At 35.0% G+C, this 14,957-nt stretch overlaps 1 protein-coding gene across 1 annotated transcript in view; it reads left to right on the forward strand.

Moving 5' to 3' along the window:
• Positions 1-13,944: 13,944 nt before the first annotated feature.
• Positions 13,945-14,957, forward strand: part of LOC150103499 (centromere protein T-like) — a 40,168-nt gene continuing 39,155 nt past the window's right edge. Inside the window, exon 1 of the mRNA XM_090397526.1 lies at positions 13,945-14,013. The gene's annotated coding sequence lies outside the window, so the exon portion shown is untranslated. The remainder of the gene's footprint in view (positions 14,014-14,957) is intronic.

Genomic DNA, 14,957 nt, shown 5'->3' on the forward strand with positions numbered 1-14,957 from the left:
TGGGAAAAAAAAACTCAATAAACCTTTGATAGTCTTTGCTATAATATCATATTTTAATCCAGGAAAATCACGATAATAAATCAACAGAGATAAAAGTGCCATCAAAATCCCAATCCGTATTGTTGTTTCAGTCAACGAACATCCATCATATTATCGAGAAAGAGCGTTGTGGTCAGTCAGTCATTCTTCTGGCAAGCAGCAGCAAATGATAATATCTGAAGTCGTTTATCTTTTCGTAAAGATTACAAATGAAGGCGAAGTTTGGATTCTTGGTAAGCTGAGAAAGTTTTGAACTAAAAAAAAATCGTGGTAGGAATCTTAAGGAAAGCAGTTTCATCAATTATTCAGTTATGAACTTGATTTCATGTAAATTAGTGCGTTGGCAGCAAGCCAACTTCTCCAGTTGACAGCAACTGTTATCCGTAAGGGTACGGTAGACTTAATTAGTCTTTTCCTGAAAACTTCTGGTGATAGTAACCTATCTTTAACTTGATGTTCTGTGAGAGTTTTCAGTGAATGAGTAAATATTTAATGGGAAGAAAATGAGTAGATAAATATCAAAGCACGTCAATATTAAACTTTTTTTTTTCGCTAATAGCCATTGTTCTACACCAAATATCCTCTTACAGATCCAGTTTTATTTTGAACTGAAAAGTTCGGTGTTAAATACGCCTCCTACTTTGTCTAATTGCTTATTTTTGTTTTAGTTGTACTTTCTATCGCATCTTGTTGAACGGTGTGACGTATGCACGCAAAACCAGTCATTAATGGCGGCTACGCACTAGTTTCTACTCATCTATATTTTTCTTGTTGCCTACAGCAATGAATTTAATCCTCCTTGAAGTTTCGGAAAATGAGCGAATAAACACATCAAGGAAGAGAAAAAAAAATTCCATTGTGATTTTAATGAGAGATGAAGTGAGGAGTATTTCTTAAATTGAAAAGAGATGCAAAAGCATGTTTATTGTGTAAAGAACTTTTTCGTAGGCTTTTTTTGAGTCATTTGCCGAGATAATCGATCTCTGGCGCAGGCAAGCAAGCTCTCCTGAGAGAGAAAATGTTTTTTGTTTATTTTTGTCACACAAATATTGACTTATTTTAAAGGGCTTTTTTTTTATCCTGATTTCAAAATCGTTTTTCACATATGTTGCATCAATGAATAGCTATTTGCGCATCCGTCGAATGGTATAACATGGCCAAAGAAAAGTTTACAGCATCTTCTGATGCCCTTTGGATGGAAAGATTTGGATTTGAACTCCGTCCATGGCACCAAAAACCTTTATAACGACTTTTCCACTGAAGGTCAGTTAGCTGGTCTCAAACAGTGGGTAGCAAGGGGTTTCCTCCACTTAATGTAGCCTCTTTCATCCCTCAAAATAGGAAGGCTGGCGTAAAAAACGGTTTCTTGACAATTTATACTTGCTCATAGACTTAGTTGCTTAAGTTCCTAATTCCAAATAACCCAACCAACCGTTTATGTAAAAGTAAATGTTTCAGCTATACATATTTGCATCTATGACCACCAAATTTTATGCCGCTCACTGGAGAATAATAGTAGACTATGTTTCGACGTTAACTTTTGATCCCTCCTCCCGCCTGCGTATAGAAAGCTGTGGGTTCGAATCCCACTCTGGCATGGATATTTGTAAACATCGTTTGATGGAAAATAATTTTCATCTCCTAGTGTGAGATCGATCATTCCGTTTATCGAGGTCTGAAGTGGCTTCAAAGAGAGTTCTTTGTCGGTTCTTCTCTAGAGCAGGAGATGTTTCTGGATTGTTTAACTATTATCCTACCCACGGTGTACTTATATATGATAGGTTATTACTTTTGGTGGGTGGAATGCGCTTTAAGGTGGTTTTTTGCTTAATCTTGCTAACTCTTGGAGCCACCTGAGCTAAACTTTGTGTATCTACCAGTGGCGGCCGGTGAAAATTTTAAGTTGGGTTGCTGCATATACAAAATAAGAAACAAATAATTCATTTTTTCCTAATAAGTAAATTTACATATTACAAAAATTGCTTAATTAAAAATACTTCGCCCTCACTACGAACTACGAGTCTAGCCGGAACACACCAATAAAAGTTTCGTACAAAGAAATAGCGCGCGCAAGCATGCAATATATCTGTAGCGACACCGCTCAACGAGCAATGTCGGTTTCGACATTCCGACATTTGTTTCGTGTAACGATAATTGAGAAAATATAATTCTCTTCATATTTTCAACAGTGACACTCGTCATATCTTTCGGTCCTTGTAAACCTTCATATTTGTGATTCTTTATAAAATCGTTTAAATATACCGAGTATTTTGTAAGCGATGCAGAGTCATTACAAATTCACCATTTTATTTATAATAAATAAATAATATGTTATTTGAATAGCATAAAATAAGATTTACCAAAAATATTTCACCCTCACCACGAACACACACCAATAATAAAAGTTTCGTATTTCACAGATATAACGCGCGCAAGCATGCAATTTATCTGTAGCGACACTGCTCAACGAGCAGTGTCAGATTCAGTTGTTACGTGCAGTGACAAGTGCAAACGAATATCGGCGAGTCTAGCCGGAACCGACCATACGTGATAATTCCGACACTGCGTTAGATCGCAGTGAATTTGTTTCGTAATCTAAAGCGTTAATCGAACAATTAAAATTATTAACTATTCAATCAATGTCGAAACATAAGCTGTAATCTTTAATGTGTTGCATTGTATTTATATAATGTTGTAAGCGTTGTTATTATTTATAAACACAAACAAAATTTAATTTTTTCGTGTTTTCCTTCGGGGTGCCGCAGTATCGCAGTGCTTATGTTCAAGCCGCCACTGGTATCTACATTTCACTATGGACCCAAAGTTTTCATCGATAGTAAATTGATCTGCTCCCGCTTTATGCATTTTTCACATATATCTGGACAGCCTGTTGAATCTAGCACCGCCAAATACTTCATTACCACATCATAAAAAGACTATATTTCAACCTTGCCTGATCCTAATATAGTTACTTCATTGTACATAGCTTTTAGGTTGCTAATAGAAGGTCCATGAAAACCATTATAGACCTTTCATCAGCAAACCTTGTATGCCTCCTATTTTATATTTGGTTCGAAGCATTTCGACTCCTTTGGGTAATTTACCAACTCTTTCGTGTACCATGATATCTGTTTGCCAATAGAGACGAATAATATTTTCTTTCGTTGTCAAGATATCAGAGCGGGGGGGGGGGGGGGTAATTGGTTTTCCTAATATAATTCTTTAAATAAATAAATTACATTAACTGCTTCAGCAGTAATTCCATTCAATATCCAGTGCTTCCGTACTGTTGTCTGGCTACTCTGAAATCCCTAAAATCAAAAGCGAAAAAGGAAGGAAGAAGGAAAAAAATTGAGGTCTTAGATCAAGTTTTTTTAAACTTCCATTATAATCTCCGATTCTACCGAATTATAAGAAAACAGAGCAGGTATGTTTCGGAATCCGAAATTCGGCGTTTTTTTTTTTTTTTTTTTTTTTTTTTTTTTTGAAAGGGGGAGGATTTAATTACACTTGCGAACGCCAGTAAAAATAAATAAATTTTGAAAAACATTGGAAGAATTGAAAAGGCTTAGTAAATATTAGTATTATAGTTATATTAAATATTGCTGCTTCTGAATACCCATTGCGAATACCAGTTAGTATCCGGAATACCAAGGCTGAGAGTGACTGACTGAGATCAGTGCTAACAAACATATTTAATTACACTTTATCTGACTAAATAACGCTCATCCATCCTGCTAAAACCGATTTTGGGTGGAATGTTGGCAGTATCACTATATTTGGAATTTAATGAAAATTTAACGTGAAAACACACGTGAGCCTGAAATAGAGAATCAAGGCTCGCGAAAAATAGGCAGCGATCTTAGAGCTATCAGTTTTAAGATGCTACAAATTAACATTTAACAATTCTGTCTTAAGGGACAGGCCACATGGGTCTTTTATTTCCCTCGGTGCATCATAATTGGAAGAGCAGTAACAAAATAGCTGTCATAATTACTGCTCTAATTAATTTTGAATTTTTTTATGTCATACCTTACTTGTTTTTCAACATTTGTTTTTACTATCATTCGGTCCTTGTAAACTTTCATATTTGTGATTCTTTATGAAATCGTGTAAATATTCCCAGTATTTTGTAATCGATGCAGAATTTTAATAAGACATTCACGATTGGGAAAAAGAAGCATTTAATGCATTCGCGATAGTCATGAATATATTTATGCTTATAACCCATTAGACAAATAGCATATGTAAATTAGGTTTTCCTCCTCCGCTAGGCGTTTAATTTTACTGTAAAATTTATATCAAGAACTCAATCAACATAAGTAGCTCAATTCTTCTGTAGCGTATAGATATGCATACCCTTAATTTTGACGGTCTTTGAAATAAAGATTTTTTTTTTTAATGAATACATGAGTAGCTTCATTTTAATTTCCCAAGAGCTTTGCGTTTGTGTAAACATCTAAACTTATTTGGAAGTCGTAAATATCTAATTCGAATATTCATAATGCAAATAATATACTTTGATTTGAAGCCTAGATTTCTGAATTGTTTAGTAGTTAGGGTATCCACTCAACAGGTTGGATTCGACTGCCATCTTGGGTATGGATTGTTTGTAAATGATGTCTTTAGTTGCGAATTTAATCGTCCTTGTGTGAGACTACCACCCTTCTATTGGAGAGAAAGAGAGAGTACTAATATGCTATAGGATAGAACAGCCTTTTGTTGATGGGGGCTCACATAAAAAAAGAAGAGGAAAAAAATCTGCGTCGGATTATTTTAGTACCTAACACTGAAATAAGCAAAACATCTGCCTTCTTCTTGAGCTTAATTAGTATTCGGATTTTGATCACTGATTTAATTTCATATTTAATTCTGATTTAATTTCACATTTAATTCTGAAGGAATGAGTGAGAGAATCCACGTGTTTCCTCTATTTCCATCAGCAATCCTGTCTGTTTATATAACGTCCTCACTCTTATTCCACACACATTTTATTCTTTCCTAAAACTCTCATTTACAGTGTGTGTGTGTGAGCGCTATCAAATTTCATTCCATGCAAAATGAGTTTAAACTCTTTATTTAGATCATTACTCGAAATTTGAGTAATGATCCTCTGTACTATTCTTGTATCTACATCTAACAAACAGTTTAAAACATATCCTTGGAATTACAGACTGCCGAAGCAAGGATAGTATATTAAGTTTGCTAATTTGCCTATATTCTTTAGTCAATGCCTGTTCTGTAACAGGTGGGGTAATTTTTAGCATATTTTTATGTGCAACTAGCAGACAAGATGTACTCCAATGTGAAGTTGATAGTAAGGTAAAATACATCTTATAAAGGATTAAGTTCGGTCAGGCAGTCAGTAAAATTGCTTTAGGAAATTGAAATATGAAAATCAGCTTGATGGAAATTGGAAAAGTGTACTCATTCTTCCAGTAGTTTTTGCTGATGTCCGCGATTTAAGTTACGTATCTCGAAATCTTCTTTCGATTTTTAGCTTCCATTTGTGCGGTGAAATTATGTATCCTTTCAACGGTATTCTCTCTCCCTAATTAACCATCTTTCTTAATTTAGCTGCTCTTTCTACGTTATTTGCAGTGTCATTCAACATTTGAAAAACTGGAAATTGGACATTTCGTATAAATGCTTGTAGCTTGCTACTAATGTTTATGCTGAAGAAGGCTGCAAGTGATGACAGGGTGGTTTATAGACTTTGCACATTTCCGCATGCCTTAATAGACTACTCCGAGGATTCCGTGTTTTCGCCTTTTAGGGACCTAACCTGGCAGTGTTGTTTTGAACTCCTTTCATCTCCTCAGAGATCTCGCAGAAACTCAGTATCATTGCAGTAAATCATGTTGAAAGGTATATAAACTCGAACTAATATACTCAAGTAGAATCTCCTAGCAGCTTCGTACTCTATCGCACCATCACTTTCAGGAACTTTTTAAGAGGTTTTTTTTTTTTTTTTTTTTAGTGCAGACATCAGTTTGTTTGTTTGAAATGAAATGAATATGTTATCCAAATTCTGAAGAATTTTTACTTTAAAAGCAGCTATTTTCCAACATCGAACGTTACGTTGTAGCAACAGAAACATCACGCAGCAATAAAAAGTCATCATAAAAAAAAAAGCTACCATCTCCGACTTTAGCTTCTTCCTCCTCAGTTTATACTCAGACCTCACTTTTTACCTATCACAAGAAATAAAACCACAAGTTCAAGTAAATTGGATTTCGAAGTTGACAGTGGAGCATTAAAATTAAGGATCCTGTAATCCTTGGATCTTACTTAATATAGAGATTTAATCGAGGGTCAAACTAGGGGTTTAAGATACTTAAATATTGATAATATTTATTTTAAGATTCGTCAATTTTGTGCTGTAGTGAGAGAAGTTTGCAATATATATACACTACTATATGTTTTTCTATACCAAAATTGTGTACTTATCCTGTCAAGTATCATATGTGGATAAATTGCAAAAATATTTCTGTAATACCGAAAATAGGCAGATAATAAATATGCACTGCAAAGATTTCATCTTGAATGTTTGGGAAATTCTGATGTGATAGTATAAACAATATAGAAATGCCCAGTATCTCTTGTACGAGGTCACTGCGCTTACTTATTGGTATAACGAGTGTTCCGTTATGGTGTCAGTAGTTTGTAGAAAAATATATTTATACATTATAAATTAGCGATAATATTCGAACGAGTTAGACTATAACAGCGTCTACAACGAACACAGCAAAACAACACTGGCTATAAGAAAGGTCACTTAAGAGTGTATATAATAAAAATCTAGATTCTGTATTTTTATTTTTTTATTACTTCCACTGATGAAAGGTTGTAAACCTGTAATGATTAGGACTGTGGGTGGAGTAAGATATTATCTTGTATGTTTTATTTATTTTTCTTCAATTCGGAAACTGCTCTAGAGAGTAAATATGGTATACTTATAAATGGTAGATATAGAAGGACGGTGGCCTCACACGTATGCTGAAATTCATCTCCCACCTCAAGTAATTCATTCACTGAAACTTCGCTCAAGATAAAACGATTGCTTTGACTGTAAGAACCTACTGTAAGATAACTCAAATCGCACCACGTTATAATAATAAGTTGACCTTTTAAATTTTATTATTATTCTGTCAACAATCACCTTGACATGTTATCATTAGCGCTTTATAATTTGTCGTTTTAATTTCTCGATTTTCGGTAGACTGGTTAGCCGAGTAGATAGCCTCTAATCAAACTCGCCGCGAGTTCGATATTCACAAACACCCATTGCCATCTTCGCATGGATATTTGTGAATGCCTTCAGATAGGAGATGAACTTCATTGCTCTGTGTGAAATCACCGCCTCGTTTATTGAAGACCTGAAGTGGCTTGAAAAAGTTCCATGCTTCGTCTCTAGAACAGGGTTTCCGGATAAGGTAAAAAATAATAAAAATCATCCGCGTTACTAATATTAGTACTGTAAGTGCAACCTTTCATAGGAGGGGATCTAAAAAAATATAAATAAAATATTTTTGTAATCTATCTTTTTTAATTTATAGTGTTTAATTTTGTGAACCCCGAATGGATCATTTTTAATCATGAAAACAATATTTATTATTATATTATATTTATATATAATTATATTAATATGTGATGAACCTCGAAATTGAAATATATTGGATGAAGAAATTCCGAGGGTGAAAATTCCTACTGGACTGTAATTCTTAGTTAAATTAAATTTTTAACTTTCAAGGCTTCACTAAAAGTCATATTTTTTTGAATTTTTTGTCGATTTCATTGAAACACGAGATAGTAATTCAGAAGTACTCATTATAAACCTTCGTGCCGCTACTTGTCATATTGTTAATTGTCCGGGTATGTTACATTTACTTATTCCCTTATTAAGAAATGTGCTTATAATTGCAATTTTTAACTAAATCAGCACGTTAGATGAAATCTTAGAAAAGCTCTAGTTCGAAAGTATATTTTTTGGGAATGTAAGTTTTATCATGCTGGCGCAGCTCTAGCGTCTACCTTCCAATTGTCTTATCTTGATAGCCACAGGACATGTGCTACTGCTTAGTTCGTGGGTGAGCGTATTTTGATTGATCTCCATTTAGCAGATCTTAAGATCAGTTTTAATTGTATATTGCTACCTTAGTCTTAATAACTTATGTATGATAATCACTTCATGATATGTAATATAGTAACTGATAAAACTATGATAAAAAAAACTGAGCGATACTTAGAGATTGATTTGCACATTCAACATATGTAGCCCCAACATCCAAGTGAAGAGCGCACTTAATTTTGTAGCTCAAAATTGCACAGCAAAATAGAGTAAAAAAAAGATGAGAGGAAAAGGAAAGATAGTGCTTTTACAAAATAATTTTTTTCACATTAAGTTAAAATCGGAAATCTAAATCTTAGTTTTGATGCACTTTACGACATATGCAGTTTAATTGCTTCTTAACTCATACATATTCAGTAGATTAAAGAAGTAAGCTATAGACGTAAGCATGCGATGAACTTCCATATAACAACAGTCATCTGTCTATTGATTTTTTTCTTGCTCATATGATCGTGAAAATTGGCTAACGTATCAACTCAGTGTGAGATCTGCAGTGCAGAAAAGGGAAATTCTCTTTTCTAATTCGCCTAGGTAACTGCTACGTAAGGATTAATGATAAAGCGATTCGTTATCTTATAAAAAAAAAAGATAATTTAGATGTAGAATTCTTCTTAAATGACGTTACCAGCCTGGCAATGAATTGCTTGTTAAGCACTTCCATACCACAGAATTACCGCATATAAGTGAGATGAAATAGAGGATGGTTAATCTCCTCAAAAATACTATTTCAGATGATCACAATTCTGATTTCATTAATTGGCTTCTGTAATGTATGAAATGATTGAGTTAGGTGAGTTTTACAGTTTATTGTATCTTCGAAATAGATACTACAGTTGCTCGGAAGTCTCCCCCTGTTTTTATATGCGAAAGGTTCACGTGGATAACATGGTACCAGTGATTGGAATGACGTGATCACGTCTGTGCAGTTGATGGATGCATGTAACCGTTGAAGCAAGTGAAATTATTGGATTTCGCATTAAGTTAAGTTGTTTTCTTCAAGAAGTGTTCATTTGAACTATTCCTGGCGCTTTGAAGCTCAATAATAAAATAGTATGCTTTTTTTTTTTTTCGACTATAGAATGGGTAAAAAAGTAGTGGCTTCAGTGACTTGAAAGAACATGCATTTTGCCCGCTTGGTTGTACGAATGGATAGCATCTCCAACCAGCAGCTTAAGTTCAAATTCTGCTGTGAGACGTGGTCACCCTGCTTATTGGAATTCGGAATCGGAGACTTAAAAGAGTTCTGTGTTTGGTCTCTACAAATGAACTGTTTGGCCAAGTGCTAAATCATCAGGCTACCGAAAATTCTACGTGTGTATGAATATTTGGTAACAAAATGAATTTCATCGCCCGATGTGATACTCCCTCCCCCTTTTTGGAGGTCTGAAGTGGCTTGCAAAAATTTCATATTTGGTCTCTAGAGTAAGTAATATTATGTTTAAAAAAAAAAACCCTCTTGCGTTACTAATGTACTATCGGTTTCCCCCTTTTGGTGGGAGTCGCATAAAAGAAGAAGAAGAAAAAATTAACCTTTATCCATCCAACAGTAGCAAGTACAATACGTGAACAGTCTTTCTTGGGTGGAATTGACACACACGAAGAATCATGGGTTGGAGATGCTGTTTATCTTTCATGTTTTTGTCTGCTGCTTAAGTTCCCATTCATTTTGTTAATTTCTTTTTTATTTAACAAATTTTATGTGTATTTTAATTAAAATTAGATGTTAAGGAGGGTTGTTGGCAGGTGGAGAGATGAATCTTTCCTACTTGCTGCCTCTTGCCAACCACCTGCTTCTCGAAGAGGGGATTTGTCGGGCCCGATGCCAATTCTCTGAATTGCTACTAGTGTTACCAACCACCAGCATTTGTGCATTATCTCCCGATCCTCTGTGATTTTATGACATGGAGCTATTTATTATCATAGTAACTATATTGCTGCTGTCAAGCATTATTTTCTGCCAAGTGATTCCTTTCTATAAAAATAACAATATTGGATGTTTTTTGTAATGCATTTTTTAAAGAAAGGCAAATCTCCAAACAGCTGAGAAATCTTTTTTTTTTTTTTTTAAGTTGAACATTCGGCTGTACTGATTTCGTATATAAAAATTATCTGCTGAACTAGAGCACTCGACCTATTGTAACTCTGGTTCTAAATTGAATGTTATCGATCAACTTTTATTCGATAGAGATATTCAATATATAACATTGTCAAATTTGAAGTATTCAATCCAATTAATAATGAACAATAGAAAACTTTGAAAATAGTGAAAAACACCCAAAAAATAGCGTCCCCCCCTTACACTTTTAACACCTCAACAGATTGAATTGTTCGGTGGATTTCAACCCAGTTTTGAATATTGTTCTTTTTTTACATTAATGAAGGTCCATGGGCCTAATCATACTACAGTGAAGGGAATTGGGGAAGATGTATCGTTCACTTGATTTTGACCAAATTTAAAATGTGGCTATTTCGGCCCAGTCTGACCAAAATGAAACGGGGGGGGGGGGATGAACCTTTAGAGGGTCGCTTTCTCCACAGGTATTCCTACAAGTCACATTGTGGTGAGTTGTAGTGGGAAGCGAGCCCTCTGTCTGTTGGTTGGAGATCGAAAGCGCTACCCTCTGCCGAATAGGCCGGCAGTGAGTTTAGCAGACCGACTGCTTCCCTGCTCACCTTTTGCGTTTTTTTTTTTTTTTTAATAAGATGGCATTTGTGTCAAAACAACTAGCACAGCGATCGTATGAACTGCAAAACGAAAGACGCGTGCAGTGCTCATTCCATACTTTGTATACTAAGATTCTAGAGGAATCGATTATTGCAGTGGTTCTCAATCTTTTATGCTTCACGTATCCTCTGGAAATGCGTATGTAACTGCGTACCGTTATATGGATAGATAAAACTATAGTTATAGTATAACAATGGAAATAAAATAAAACATATATATACACATTAAATTTTATTCACAAATTACATATATCGATAAAACACAAAGAGTGACATTAACAATTTAACTCTTGCACAGTTCATAAATGATGACGTAGATGTAGAAGCAATCAGCTCCGGCTCCACGTTACTTTTCTCTTTAATTATTCATTTATCCGTGTTTTAAGGCACTTATAGAAACACGTTCATTTAACTTCACAGTAAACTGAAGACTAACAATAACTTTAATCACAACAAATACATAAAGCAGTAAGAAGGCACATTCACTCACTCACTTAGAATCGATGTTTTGACTGGGCGATCAGCTGTTCGGATAGGTTTGGCTCTCAGGGAAGTGGAGGGAGGATTGACAAACGTGTATAGACGTGAACTACAGCGCTGCACTTCGTCACTCAGTTCTCAGAAATTAATCGGTGTTGCCAACTTAGCGACTTTTGAGCTCTCACGGCGTACCCTCCCCCCAAAATTTTACCACGTACCCCCAAGGGGTACGCTTAGCACACGTTGAGAACTCTTAGGTTATTGAATCACTCATTCCCTTGGTGTGTGTTCGCCCACGCGCGTAATATCTGTCAAATTAGAGCAATTTGAAACATTCTAGTGATGGGCATATATCGTTGTTAGCACGTATTTGCAAACATGCCTATGAATAGCGAAGCCTGTCTAGTTTCTAGGCGTTCATCACGAATATTAGCACACCCCCCTCAGGAGAAGTCGTTCATATTACAGAACATAGCTTATAATCTACTGCATGCAATATTCATGTCACGTATTGTACAATGAAACTATTTAACTGTTCAGTAGCAAAGTCTTTCAAGGCATTTGCGTGTCTTACATGCTAAGTACATATGTAGTATTCAGAGGTTGCTAACTGCTTGCATGAATAGGTTTCTGCAGAGACCATCTCGCTGATATATTCTACTAAAAGTCATGTAAATATTGCAACTAGTTGGAAAGCATTTACTTTTCCTCTTATTGACATTCTGCTCGAGATCTCATTGGGATTATCTGCTAAAGTAATGAATCGTCTGGCTCTGTTTCGAATTCGTGATAATGGTAATCCAATTTCCTAATCTGTTTGATGTTATTAATTGTTTGAAAGTCAAATCATGGCGTGTTAAAGACAGAAGGAAAACTTCTATAAGAGGGTAATCGTTGTTTACCCTTGATATTTTACATCTATGTGGCACGTTTTCTCTTTTTCTGTCAGTTCTACAATCATTCATGTAATTTTCATAAATGATTGGCGAAAGGGTTACTTTCCTTTATGTAACAAATTCTACTTAAAATTCATTATTATTGCGGAAACTAGGCAGTTTGCATTCCGTGCTTACCTGCATATTAAAAACGAAGAAAAAATTTATAACATTAAAATTCATTGAGGTTACATGTACTAAATATTTTACTAGATATAACATCTTTTTTGGAAGAAAAGAAAAGAAATGTAAATAAGAGAAACTTTTGCTTTAATTATTCATGATTATCAAAATAGATCCAACACTCTGTGTGTAGCGAAATGTATTTTTCTCACGCATCTGTACACCGAAAACATTAACCACACCATTAGCTATTTCTTAATCTATTATTTATTTTAGGCGATGCTTTGGAAATAACTGGCGCTTTTATTTATATGAAGAACATGTCCGCTGCGACATAATAACATTCCAAATTGTCGCTTACAGAATTTCGTTTTCTCTTACATGCTTATGTGTGTAGCATTGCTAATATTATGAAATGTATACGTTTTATTCAAGATGGATTGTTCTACCACGTTTTATGACTTTTTCAAATTTAGTTAAGAAATATTTCTCACTTAAGACAATTATCCACTGACGGCAAGCCAAAGTTTTCAGTTAGGTGAGGAGGATGTTCTCCTCCACCTGAGAGTGGCTAACAAGCAGATAAATTTGTCAATATAGTGAAATGGAGAACTAGAGTGAGATGAACGCTTTTCACTAGGAGTGAAACATCTCATCGAATACAAAAAAAAACATCATATATCCTTTGGTGTAAAAACACTAATTCAAATCTCGGGTGTGCGAGAAGCATTTACAAGGGATATTCAACTGAAGGCGAGTTAACCGTTCTTCAAACGGCGATGATAGGATAGTTTCTCTGAGGAACTCGGTTTTACTCATCGCAGAACAGTCAAACTGATCGTAGAATACATGCAGTTGCCAAGCATAATACATATGCATCATGACCTTGACTCAAGCGGAAACACTGATGCTACGAAGGCAACTTGTGCCGCAGTTTTTTTATGAAGCATAATCTACTAATGCGACATCTGCCGTGTGTTTTCTGTAGTGGTAGTTGCTTGTTTATGTGTGATAAAGAAATGGATCAAAAACAACTTGAACATGAGTGATACCTATAACAAAATTTAAGCTATGTTCGAGTTACGGAGCAAATATAAATGACGCGCAACATAGTTAAGAGCCTCCCCTGTGGCAAGCAGTAACGAAATGCATAATGTGTTTACGAGTTATAATTACGATTGTGCCATTCTGCATTTTTATTGGAAATCAAAGCCGACAAGCGACATTCATTTCTACTAAGCAGCGCATTATTATTAATGATGATATCCGTGCAAAGTTTAAATCCTTAAAGAGTGAAAAGGTAATAATTGTAAAATATGGATACATTGTTTTAAATGACGGTACAGTAATCTGGAGAGAATTGCCCATTTAGAATTTGCGATGCGAACAACTTTAGTGATACTGGCTTATCGTTACTGAAACGTCGTTAGATTAGAGCACGCGCATTCCCAGAAGTGTATATGCAGGAAAGCTGCACACGTCACTTATCATCAACCCTTTCCTAAACTAGTCGTAGGAATACTATGCTCTAAATTGATGCCTCAGACAGTACTCAACACGACAGCGAATCAGTTACTGCAGGTAACATGTCATTCATTCTTCCGCTAATTATTGTCCGTAATATTTGAAATGCTTCTCGCCATTAAGTGTAATTTTCGTTGCGAAAACGGAATATGAGTAATTGAGTACTCATTCCGTTGTTTTGGATTCAATTCTTTTGAACTAGTGTTGCGAAGATCCATCTTCAGACAACTGTTATTTTTAGAAGTTTTCTTTTTAAAATGACAATCTCTTATAATTATATTCAAAGAGCTATACAGGCTTGTGAAGAAAAGGCGTTTACAAACACTCATACCTTACATCGGAATCGAATCCGTAACTTTTCCATTAAGCAAACAGGGCTTTTGCCAACTAAAACTAGAAAAGCAGGCAATTTTTTTTTTTTTTCTGTCGAATTTAAGAACCACCAAAAGGATGTTTCTTAAATTCAAATATAAACTTTTTGATCTTCTTTGAATGAAGAATTTCCTTATCCAATTCCGACGTATTCATTTCCACCTGCCACAACGGCGAGGTTGTCTTCTTTGGAGACATTATTATTCGCAACTCAGATTGACTTAAATTTCATTGACTAGACTGAAAGAAATACCGAAGTGCTATTAGCAACACCCTACTCAAATCGTTCGCGTATCTATCCTTCTAACACACCTCCACCTTTTGTTAACCGGTTCTTCTGTTAACAAGTATACCCTGTTAGCTTTCCAACTGACTTATGGCTTAAGAATTTTGTAATATTTGTAATCGTATCGTGATTTTTTTTTCATCTGTCCATTCATCAGCCTAGTTTCTCTAATGTATTAGGTTAATACATCTGATAAACTAGCGTATCAGGTTCTCTCTCTCTCTTTCTGAGCATTAGTGCAGAAAGTCTTGTCTGAATAACTTGAAAATAATGGACGAATCACACTGAATAAGTGGAAAAGATTTCAGTGGATGGCAATTTTTATTTTCTTTACCGAAAGTGA

The sequence above is a fragment of the Typopeltis vanoorti genome, chromosome 9, assembly GCF_054136105.1.
Source record: "Typopeltis vanoorti isolate ZY-2024b chromosome 9, IOZ_Tvanoo_1.0, whole genome shotgun sequence".
Taxonomy (NCBI): Eukaryota; Metazoa; Arthropoda; class Arachnida; order Uropygi; family Thelyphonidae; genus Typopeltis; species Typopeltis vanoorti.